General features: G+C 35.1%; 1 protein-coding gene and 1 long non-coding RNA gene across 6 annotated transcripts in view; both read right to left on the bottom strand.

Moving 5' to 3' along the window:
* ANAPC10 (anaphase promoting complex subunit 10) overlaps window positions 1-12,482 on the bottom strand; it is a 187,383-nt gene that overhangs the window by 102,030 nt on the left and 72,871 nt on the right. The window lies entirely within an intron of this gene.
* Window positions 748-10,667, bottom strand: LOC111772545 (uncharacterized). 2 transcript variants are annotated; one of them, XR_002806480.2, is made up of 3 exons: window positions 10,577-10,667; window positions 10,175-10,264; window positions 748-830 (listed from the first exon to the last, which is right to left on the bottom strand). It is a non-coding gene; the product is annotated as an uncharacterized lncRNA (long non-coding RNA). The 2 variants fall into 2 exon arrangements; XR_011435033.1 differs by lacking the exon at window positions 748-830 and adding an exon at window positions 9,627-9,767.

The raw sequence follows: 12,482 nt of genomic DNA, 5'->3' as shown, positions 1-12,482 counted from the left end.
TTACAGGTACCATCTTAGTAGACAAAATAAAAATAGACGTATGCAGTCTTAGTGTTTATAGAAACTTAAAACATAACAAACAACATACAACAAACTTATAACATACCAGTAGAGTTAGACATGTATAAATGTATACAGCCAATGGAAGACCTCACTGATACAAGTAGGAAAAGAATCTAACACTAAGCTTCTGGTATATTTTATTTCAAGAACCATGCCTAAGACATCTAATATATAACAATATATCACACTCTATATAAATTACAAGAATATTAACAAAAGAAAATCAGTCATTAAATAAGCATCAGGCAAAGCTTTGTTCTTGGAAAATAGTGATTTATCTCATCTGGATGATAATCTAAACCTAAGATCTAGATTTTTAATTTTTTTCAATAAGAAATGCCAGATACATTTTTTTAATTTTTAATTTTATTTTAATCAAGAGTCCAAACTATCCTTCCTTAACAAAGGAAGGAAAATTATAAGTCAGAAAGTAAACCTAAGTTTCTAAATATTTTCCTAAAGTTATGAAGTAGTTCCTAAAAGATAAATATTGATTTTTAAGTTTTCTTAATTATTGAACACATATGAACTATATGCATCACAGGAAATATAGGCTTATCTTATCAACACAGCCAAACGGCAAAGAGTGTCAAAGAATCTGAATCTGGATTCCATCAGTCACTCTAGCAAAACAATTAAGTGAACACTGCTGTACCTTCTTCTTTTCCTCTTCCCCCCTCCTTCCTTTTCTTTATTTTCTTCTTTCTTTCTCCTTTTTCTTCCTTTCATTCTTTTTCATTCTTTCCTTCTTTATCTTTTATTTCTTTCTTTTCATTTTATGGAGAAGGAGGGTAGGTAGAAAAAAGCAAAGATAGTGCAAGAGAAAGAGAACCGGAATCTTTAAAAAAAGGTAGTTATTTCTAAGACTGAATGATTTCCTCCTTTTAATTACAAAACGTAAGAATAAGTGATTCTCTATCACTCATGGTACTTTTAGTAAGTGGCTTTTTATCAAATTCCATTAGCATTAACTTAAAATGAACAAGGCAGAGACCAGATATATCTGGTTTCTATCACTAACCTTTTATTCATTCAGGCAACAAGTAGTTACTGATACTTAAAATGTTCAAGGTATTGTTCTTAATTAAGCATACAAAACATTAATAAGGCCTTGTTCCTAACCTTAAAAAAAGCTTAGAGGCAGACAAACAACTTCTCTGGCTTCATTCAGTTTCTTCATGTATAAAATAAAGGGATTGGACAAGTTGCCACCCAAGATCCCTTCCAGCTCTGACATTCAATGATTCTAAATAAAAGAAGACAGATGTGGTAGGTAGAATAATGGACCCCCAACGATGTTCATGTCCTTCCCCAAAATCTGTGACTATGTTAATTTACATGGCAAATGGGGCTTTGCAGGTGGATTAAGTTAAGGATGGGAAAATTATCCCAGATTACCTGGGTGGGCCCAATGTAATCACAAGGGTCCTTATAAGAGGAAGGCAGGAAGACAGAGGAGGAGATGTGATGACGGAAGCAAAGGTTGGAGTAATGTGACCATAGACAAAGAATGTCAGCAGCTTCTAGAATCTGGAAAAGGCAAGAAATAGTTCTCCCCTGAAAATCTCTAGAAAAGAATGCAGCTTGCTGACACCCTGATTTTAATCCATAAGGCCCATTTTGGACTTCTGTCCTCCAGAACTGCAAGATAATACATTTGTGTTGCTTTAAGCTACTAAGTGTGTGGTAATTTGTTATAGCAGAAATAGGAAACTATTACAATAAATACATGTGGGAGTTCAGAGAAGGGAGAAAGTACTTCTGGTTGGAATAATATATTCTCCAGGTAAATGTACTATAATGAACCTCAATGATGAATAAAAAGTAAAACTAAGATTCTAAATTCAATTCCTTACTAATAGAGAATGTTTTTGACAAATTTAACCATTATTTCTGATAGACTCAATGTTATTTTCATAGCATATCTTAAATGCTTCAGTGTACTAAAAGTTATATTAAGATTTTTATAGCACATATGCTTTTTTTGGAATGATATGTGAAGAATTATAAATGTAAATTATTCAATAAATACTATTAGTAAACTACTTTAGAACATACCATAAGATTTATTTATCACAATCACTAAAACTACATTACAAAGTATGTATAATTATTAACATCTCTCAAATGGCTTCACAATCAACTATACTGCCTATACATAAACACCAATTCATGTGTCTATTTCAGTTCTGTTGTGCCCAGTTTAAAATTCTCAGTCATCTCTAAAGTTATTATTCTAATATTGCCATAACTTAACTTATTTCATAGATTCCAAAAACTCAAGTATATGTAACATATATAATTTTTATGATTTGTAAATGTTTGATTAGAAGGTTAATATATTTTAAGCAAAAAAATTATTTATAATATTTTTATATTTTAAACAGAAAATTAATGAAAAGTAATATTTTGCCAATTTAACTTTCTTTTTCCCCAAATTTCTGGTTTGGACCTCAATAAATAAAATTGGCATCACCATTAATATGTAAATTTTTCTATATTCTTTGTTGTTCTTTTTTTCTACCATCTCCCTTTTTGGCTCTTTTCTCCATAGATTTACTCACTTAACATTTTTTATTGGCATGTCTACTATATGGAAAAAATTCTGCTAGCCGTAGACGAGGGCATGTGTTGGCAAACTTTTTCTGTAAGGGACCAGACAGTAAACATTTTAGGTGTTGTGGGCCATGTGATCTCTATTATGACTACTCAACTCTGTCTTTGCAACGTGAACACAGTTATAGACAATGTGAAAGTGAATGGGTGTGGCTATGTTCCGATAAAACTTTATTTACAAAAGCAAGCCACAGGCAAGAGTTGATCCATGGGCTTCATTTTGCTGACCCTTGACACAGGGAGTAGTTATTGACAGAGCCTACCCTCAGAAAGGTGAGATACGTTTGTGAAATAGATAAGCTGTCTCAGTCAGGAGACATACAAGTTATTTTTAGAGAGAAATCACTAAGTAAGAATCAAGTTGTTAACAGGAGAAATGAAGAGGCCAAGGAGAACACTAAGGTCTCATGGAGGGAACAAGTATAAGAAGTGCAGTTCTAAGGCTGGGGGAACAAAGGAAAGAGGCTGAGATTATTAAAACTGGGAAGTTTAGAAAAGGGGTCCAGTGGAGCTGAAACTCAGATCTCTGAAATGGGAGCTATTTGGCTGGTGTTACTGTCTCTGGAAGAAGACCTTTGTGAGGGTGGTATATAAACCTCTGAGGAATGGGTGCCGACTGGCTAGCGGTGCTAGTATTTCTGATGTGGGGCTTCATGAGGCTGGTACTGTGAGCGTTATAAAAACTACAAACTGGACTCAGGGATTGCTGTGGGAAGGAACTGCTGCCATGAAGAAACAATGCTAGAATGACGGGAAGCAAAGAGGATACAAACAGAAAGAAGGAAGTCCCTTTTTCCTCTTCCTGCCTTGCAGTCTCCCTCGAGTGCCCCCTTTTGTCAGAGCCTAACAGATATGCAAGGGCTCCATGCATATCACATCTCTACTGGCAACTATTATGTGCCAAACAATGTTCTAAGGACTGAAAATACAGTGGTAAATAAGACAAATCATACCTGAAAGAACTACTCAACGAGGTACAAATAGAATTTAAAGATGATAATAAGACCTTATGAAAGAAGTCATAATGAAAATACTAGCAGTGAGGAAGAAACCCAAAAAAAACAGTTAACCAAAAAGAATAAATTAATATATTTATAAGATAAAATGTAAAGGTCAATAATAATTCCTTGAAAAGAATGCTAGGATAATAACAACAGCAAGCTCTTATATAGCACATACTATGTGCCAGGTACTGCTCTAAGTGCATTACATAAATTAATCTATTTAGTCCTAGCAACGATGCAGGTAATATTATTATCCTGATGTTACAAATGAGACAACTGAGACACAGAATGGTTAAGTAACTTTGCTGAGTCACAAAGCTGGTAAGTGGCAGAACTGTGATTCAAATGGGCAGTGTGATTCCAGAGACTATACTTTTAAACACAGAATGTGTTTTACATAATGTACAGATAATAACTTAGTAGTAATAATTTTATCTGAAATCCTATACTATACAAATAAAACATGAAGCAAAGGAAATATGGGCAAGAGAAAATTGGCTGAACTCATCACAATGCAGTTTCCTTTATGTCACACATAACTATACATATACACATATGACATAAAGGGAACTACAAAAGGGAACAATAATAGAATTAAAAGTGGAATGCCAATTTCAAAATCTCTAGAGAGGAAGAAATAATATTATTTATTGTAAAAGAAGTTTTAAAAAAGGACATGGCGGCACGATATATAAAGAGCATAAAATAAGTTGGGAAAAGATGCGTACATCAAACACTGCTTTAAAAAAGTTCAGGTTCTGGGGCCGGCCCCATGGCCGAGTGGTTAAGTTTGCCGGCTCCGCTTCAGCGGCCCAGGGTTTCGCCAGTTCAAATCCTGGGTGTGGACACAGCACCACTCATCAAGCTATGCTGAGGTGGCATCCCACAGGCCACAACTAGAAGGACCCACAACTAAAAAAAAAGAAAAAAAAATACACAACTATGTATTGGGGTGCTTTGGGGAGAAAATGAAAAATAAAATCTTTAAAAAAAAAATTCTAAAAAAATAAAAAAGTTCACGTTCTCTTAAAGATATGCTAGTGAAATGTGCCAGTCACAAAAGAACAAATACTGTATGATTCCATTCATACGAGGTATTTAGAACAGTCAAATTCATAGAGACAGAAAGTAGAATGGTGGTTGCCAGGGGCTGCAGGGAGGGAGGAAAAAGGGGAGTTATTGTTTAAGGGGTATAGAGTTTCAGTTAGGGAAGATAAAAAAACCTCTGGAGATGGATAGTGGTGATGGTTGCACAAGAACATGAATATACTTAACGCCACAGAACTGTACTTATCAATGATTAAAATGGCAAGTTTTATCTTATGTATATTTTACCACATAAAAAAAAAAAACTCAGGTTCTCTGTTCAAAGTCAAAAAAAACTCAAACCATGTGGAAATACTGGAATCCTAAAACACTGCTGGTAGAAATGTAAAATGGTGCAGCCACTTTGGAAAATCACTCACAGTTCCTCAAAAGATTAAACATAGAGTTACCAGAACCCAGTAATTCCACCCTAAGGTATATCCAAGAGAAATGAAAACATAAGTTCATGCAAAAATGTGCACACAAATGTTTGTAACAGCATTATTCATAATAGCAACAACCCAAATGTTCATAAACTGATGAATGGCTAAACAAAATGGGATAGATCCATACAATGGAATGTTACTTGGCAATAAAAGGAAACGAAGCACTGATATATGCACAACATGGATGAACCTTGAAAATAGGTGAAATAAGCCACTCACAAAAGACTGCATTCTGGATGATTCCATTTATATGAACATCCAGAGTAGGTAAATCCATACAGACAGAAAGTAAATTGGTAGTGGGTTAGGGCTGGGTAGTGGGGAATAGGTTGGGAAGTGACTACTAACTGGTACAGACTTTTTTGGGGGGGGGGGGCGATAAAAATGTTCTAAAATTGATGTGGTGGTGGTGGCACAACTCTGTGAATACACTAAAAACCACTGATTATACATCTTAAATCAGTGAATTGTATTGTATGTGAATAAAGCTGTTATTTTAAAAAACTCAAAATGTAACTACATATCATCTAAAAAAGGGCAAATCTGTGTTTTAACACAGGAATTAACAAATATTCTAAATACAAGCAAATGGTATAAATATATTTGACAGATGAAATCAAAAAGAAAGCAGAGCTAAATATTAATTAGATTCTAAAGTTTTTCTGGGGGAAAAAAAGGAGGGGTTTGAAGAGTTAAAATCTGAAAAAGAAAAATGGGGGTAAGGAATAGGGCTGATAATTCTAGACAGCAAAACCTAATATAAAGCTACATTAAGTAAATGGTATGGTACTGCATTTCAAATCAGTAGGTGGTATCAGTGAGGATGCATCTGACTGTAGGTAACACAAATCTAACTCAGTGAGGCTTAAACAATGAGGAAATTTATCATCTCACACAATAGGAATGCCTGAGTTAACACAGTAACAGAGTAGGTCAAGGATGCTATCTAGGACTCAGGTCCTTTCATCTTTTCATTCTTCCAACGTGGGTGGGTTAGTATTGTCCCCAAGCTAGCTTCCCTTACAGTCACTAGATGGCTGCAGCACTCTTCCAGAGGCAGAAATCAAGTACTATTCCTCTCTTGGATCCCTTTTGAAGAACAAGCACACCTTTGCAGAAGCTCTTATTAAATATCCATCCCTAAGTCAATCATCAGCAGAGAAGCGGGACCACCATGATTGGTTTGGCTCAATTAGGATTCACTCCCTGGGGTTGGAGATGGTGGCAGTACATGGTTACTCTCTGGGGGAAATAGAGTAAAATTGGAATTCTATCAGAAAAAGAGTTAGAGAGAACAGTAATTGAGTAGAAAACCAACAGCTACAGCGAAGAAAGAATGGCTTAATCAAAAAATAGTACTGCAACAACTGGTTGCTTAAATAAAAAGTTTAGATTTCAACTTTATACCAAATACAAAAGTAGACTCCTAAAGAATTAAATATCTATACATACAAACAATCATAACAACATAAGTACAACAGCATTAGGAAAAATATATAGGAGTATGTTTATAATCTTTTGGTAGGGTTCACCATCCAAAGCAATTCACAAACCCAAATATGATGAAGGAAAAAAAACCAACAAATTTGACTACATGAATATCAAAAAATTTTTATAAGGCTAAAAACAAAGTAAAAACAAATAGTAAACTGGGGGAAAAAATTTGTAAATTTCACAACAAAGGATTGATATTTTAGTAACAATTATAAGAAAAAATAAACACTATTAAAAAAATCGACATATATCATGTACAGACCATTCACAAAAATAAAAGAGAAATGCAATGGGCCAACAAACACCAGAAAATTGCTCAATCAATCTCACTAATAATTAAATAGATACAAGTTATACACATAAAACACATATCAGATTCGCAAAGATTAAAATAATTAGGAACACTTGAGTATTGGTGAGGGAAATATATACTCTCATAGACTGATATGGAAATTAAATAGGTATAACCTTTCAGAAGAGTACTTTGGTTAACACCTATCAAAATTTTTAGAGTAACTCCACTTCTAGAACCATAGGAAAATACTTAAGACAAGGGCACAAGGATTACATGGATAACAATATTCAGAATTGGAAATAAGTTAAATGACCACCAATAGCTGGGTAACTGTGGTAGCCAGACCCCGAGATGACCCCTGGTAATTCAGGCTCTTGTGAAGTACCCTTCCAGAATGGATTAGGGCTGGCTTTGTGCAACCAACAGAATATGTCACAAGTGACGATGTGTGACTTCTACAGATAAGTCACAAAAGGCATTGCAGCTTTTGCCTAAGTCTACTAGATCACTTTCTGGGACAAGCCAGCTACCATGACATGAAGACACTCAAGAAGCCCCTTGGAGAGGTCCATGGGGAGAGAAACCTAGGTCCCCAGCCAAAAAGTAGCACCAATCCGCCATCCATCTGAATGAACCACTTTAGAAGTGGATCCTCTCATCCCAATCAGTCTAGGTGACATATGACACTAATGGCATGAGAGACTCCAAGAGAGAAATGTCCAGTGAAGCTCCTTCCAAATTCCTGAACAGAAACCATGAAAGGTAATAAACGATTACTATTATTTAATACTACTAAGTTTTAATGTGATTTCTTATACAGCAAAAATGAAATATAGAGTGGTTAAATAAATTATGGTCCATCCATATCCTGGAATATCTTGTAGCAATTTAAAATGATGTATCTCTACATATATTTGCAGCTATTTACAGCTATATCTGGGTAATTTTAAAAAGCAAACTACTAAATAACATGCGTTGCATGATCTTATATATATATTTTTTAAAGATTATTTTTGTAGGGATAAAGTCAAAATATAAATAGGCAATATCTAGAACAGTGAGAATACAGATCATTTTCATTTTATTCTAACTCTATGTATTATCTATGTTTTTCTCAATAAATATGTATTTATCTTATTAAAAAAATCTATTTTTAATTTGGTGGTGGTTGGCAGAGGGACTCAAAAGAGGAAAAGTTTTCAGAAAGTTTCAGTATCTAATTTTAACAACTCATTGATAGCATTCCTTTACTCCACCAATAGAATCATCCTTCTTGGTGTTTTCAACATCCACAGAGATAATCCATTTAACGATCCAGATTCTCCTTTCCTCAACTTCTTCACTTCCAACAATTTTTATCTCCACTCCACCTCAGTTATCCCTCCCACAGTTATATTCTACAGTTGAAATCTTGACTTCAAGCATCCCCATCTCTATAGCCTCCTAAGTCACCAGCTTTCTCTAGTGACCCCACTGCAATAGCATTAACCCTAGCAAAACAGCTAGACTATTGATTCCACCTACTTTTTTGCTGTTCCTTAACCCACACAGTATCTTCAGTTTCCACTTTACCTCAACAACATCCTATAGTTAATCATGATTATCAACTCCTGTACACACTTTATTCAAATGTCCCTCTCTCATTGGTTCATATTTTTTGAGGAAAAAAACAACAATCCTGGTTAAACCCAACTCTCTGCCTATTGGAAAAAAATAACCAACTGTGCTGACTGGTTCCCACTTTAAATTCAAGACGACAAGTCTATATTCAAGTGTACATTTCTTTAGAAAATTTGCTTTCACTGTCTCTGGGATGGCTGTTTCTGAGCTGTTCCCTCAAATCCTAACACTTGGTCTAACCTTCTCTCTCTAAGTTAATATCTTCTTTCACTAAGAAAATAGAACAATTAGAAAAAAAATACTATCTTCTCATCAACTGTTATACAGTAGTTAAACCGCTACTGCACGTTTTTGAGGCCAGTTCTTCTATTTACTCAACAGATCCCATCCTTTCTTTCCCAACCAAAGACTCCGCTCCCACAATAAACATCTCTCCAAATCATTTTCTCTTCCCGCTGGATCACTGTCATCAGCATACAAACATTCTATAATACTTATTATCTTAAAAAATTAAAAATAAAACCCTTTCTTAGTCCTATGTCCTCTTCCACCTACTGTCCCAATTTTCTGATTCCTTTCACAGCAAACCCCTTAAAAAGTTGGTTTTAATTTTTCACTTGCTAGTTATCTTTATCCCACTCCAATGTGAATCTTGTCCCTATTGCTGAAACCAATCTTGTCAAATCAATTCCCTCGCAGAACATGTCTTTGATACAGTTTATCATTATATTCTGGATTTTATCTAATGATGTGCTTGACTAAGACCTATTTATATTTTAAATTTTAAGGCTTTTAAAGCTTTACATATCATAGTTTAAACACAGTTTTGTATACAAAATATATAACATGATTTACTAAAGATAGTAAGAAATGTTGTAAATGACAGAGAAAATAACTGGCAATTCAGTAAAGACAGATAAATTTAAAGATTAATAAAGTTAAAACTTATTAATGCTAAGCTAAATAGGATACTTGAAATTATGTGCTTAAAAATACATCTACCTGAATGAGCTTAGAAGTGGATCCTTCCCCAGTGGAGCCTGTGATGAGACTGCAGCCCTGAACAATATCTTAACTGCAGCCTTGTAAGATCCTAAGCAGAGGATGCAGCTAAGCTATGCCCAGACTCCTAACTCACAGAAACTGGGAGATAACAAATACGTATTGTTTTCAGCCACTAAGTTTGTAGTAATTTGTTAGACAGCAATAGAAAACTAATACACAAGGGCAACAGATGAATACTGAATATTGAAAAATTTATATAAGACTGGTGAAAATTCTACATTAAAAAATATCTAGTGCTTTACAAGTGTTTATAACTAACCCAAATAGATAAAATAAACTGAGACCATTCCTAGTATTAATTTGAAATAAATATTTCTTCAATATTTCATTTCATTTCATTACTTGACCATGATCCTGTTTAGTCAACTTAATTTTACTTGTAAAATACATGTTTTAGGGGCAATGTGCATAGCAGGTATTCCACTGAGTGGCAGGAGAAGCCACATAATAGACCACAACTTCAGTACTGTCAGCCCAAAGCTTACCAAGTCACTTCTGAATAGGAGCTATCACCTTTCCTCAATATTCCTTCCTTGATATCAGCTGCTATGGTACAAAGCCCATGATGGTGAAAACTGTATGTAAATACAATCCATTAGTTTCTCCATGAAGGTTTCTCTCAGTCCGTCCCTGGGATCTTCTACTTCCTATCAGCAACCTCTAAGTCACTACCTGTACTCCAGCTGTGATTTATTTAAGAGCAGGTGTACCCCTCCAAGGATACACTGATTAAAAATACTAAGTCCACAACAAGCAAAGCTTACATTAAAACAGAAGTTATTCATCAATAAAAGTCATGTCAAATATTAAATACAAAGTTGTTTACATGTACTTTCTTACTGCTAATCACAGAGCCCTGGAAAATAAATGAAAGAAGAAACAACTACTTGATAGCTGATTCAAGAAAGTTATCCTCTGCTCCCCACTCTCACAACCTTCTCCTCCTTCATTAACCATAGCTGCGGCTTGATGAAATTCTATAGAATCTCAATATCAGAACTTTCAACACGTGAAGCAGAAGATTCTGGAATTTTAACCATTCTTTCACTTAAGAAGGAACACAACCAGTTAACAGCAATGATGACCTACTTGTAGAGAAAGGAAATCTAATATGATCCTAAAGAAACTTCAAAAGTTCCAAATGTGTTAAAAGTAAAGATATCACAAAAGCAGCTTAAAAAAGACAGAATCCGACTCAAAGAGCTCAGTATAGAAGCAAGGTCTTTCGCCCTAGTGAAGAAGGCGACCGCCTAAGAAGGTGAGTTTGAGGTCAAAATCAGTCACCCTGCTATAGATGGTCAAGACATTTATTGTGGACTAGAAACTGTCACAAAAAGTTTCTATACAGAGAAATTTACTCCCAAAAGAGATCCTGGAGAGTTAAGACTATGTAGCTTACCTGTTTTAAAGAAAGAAGAACAAAAAAGAGAAGAACTAGAAAGAATGTTCTACTAATCTACATGAACAATTCTGAATAAATCTGAAGTCAATATCAACTAAAATTAAACAATAATTTCATCAAAAGCCCAAAATAGTAAAGAAATGTTAAAAAATTGCAGAAAATTTTTGAACAGCAACAACAAAATACTACTTCCCAAGTTAACTAGATTTAACTATCATTAAAAAGAAAACCAGTAAATATAAACACATGCATAAATACATAATAAAATTTCACCTTAGTTCTTTTACAAAAGCAAGGCTAAAAGTCTTATCTAAGTAATGAATAATCAAGAAATGATAGAAATAGATAAAAATACATAGTACGGTGGAAAGAACATCAGACCAGATGTCAAAAGAAGACCAAGATTTGAATTCACTTCTAGTCTTGAGTTTAAGTAAATTACTTCTCCTTCCTAGACTTTTACTTCTCCATCTATTAGGTTCAACCATCTAAAATTGTCATTTTTGTAGATCAAAAATAAAATTAGGGGTCCAGCCTGGTGGGACAACGGTTAAGTGCACACGTTCTGCTCTGGCAGCCCGGGGTTCACCAGTTGGGATCCCGGGTGCGGACACGGCACTGATTGACAAGCCATGCTGTGGCAGGCGTCCCATATATAAAGTAGAGGAAGATGGGCACAGATGTTGGCCCAGGGCCAGTCTTCCTCAGCAAAAAGAGGAGAATTGGCAGCAGATGTTAGCTCAGGGCTAATCTTCCTCAAAAAAACAAAAAAATAATAATAAAATAAAATAAAATTAGGATTTTATTCCCCTTTTTTTTTTTTTTTTTTGCTGAGGAAGATTCACCCTGAGCTAACATCTGTTGCCAATCTTCCTCTTTTTATTTTAAAGATTTTATTTTTCCTTTTTCTCCCCCAAACCCCCCAGTACATAGATGTATATTCTTTGTTGTGGGTCCTTCTAGTTGTGGCATGTGGGACGCTGCCTCAGCATGGCTTGATGAGCAGTGCCATGTCCGCACCCAGGATTCGAACCAATGAAACACTGGACTGCCTGCAGTGGAAAGAGAGAACTTAACCACTCAGCCATGGGGCCAGCCCCCCCTTTTTTTTTTAATGTGAGCCACCACCACAGCATGGCCACTGACAGACAAGTGGTGTGGTTTTGTGCCTGGGAATAGAACCCAAGCTGCCGAAGCGGAGCAGGACGAACTTTAACTAGCAGGCCACTGGGGCTGGCCCTGTACAATTTTTACGCTTTCCTCATAGGAATGTTGTAAGATAATAAGTTTCATTATTGCTAAATCCATGGGATCCTTTTCAGCGCAAACCTTCTTATCCTTTCCATATAACTTGACGCAACCTCTTTATTGAAATGTTCTCTTCTTGTAGA

The sequence above is a fragment of the Equus caballus genome, chromosome 2 (assembly GCF_041296265.1).
Source record: "Equus caballus isolate H_3958 breed thoroughbred chromosome 2, TB-T2T, whole genome shotgun sequence".
Lineage (NCBI taxonomy): Eukaryota > Metazoa > Chordata > Mammalia > Perissodactyla > Equidae > Equus > Equus caballus.
Note: the sequence above shows the minus strand (reverse complement) of the source record. Positions and strands in the feature narration are given on the sequence as shown.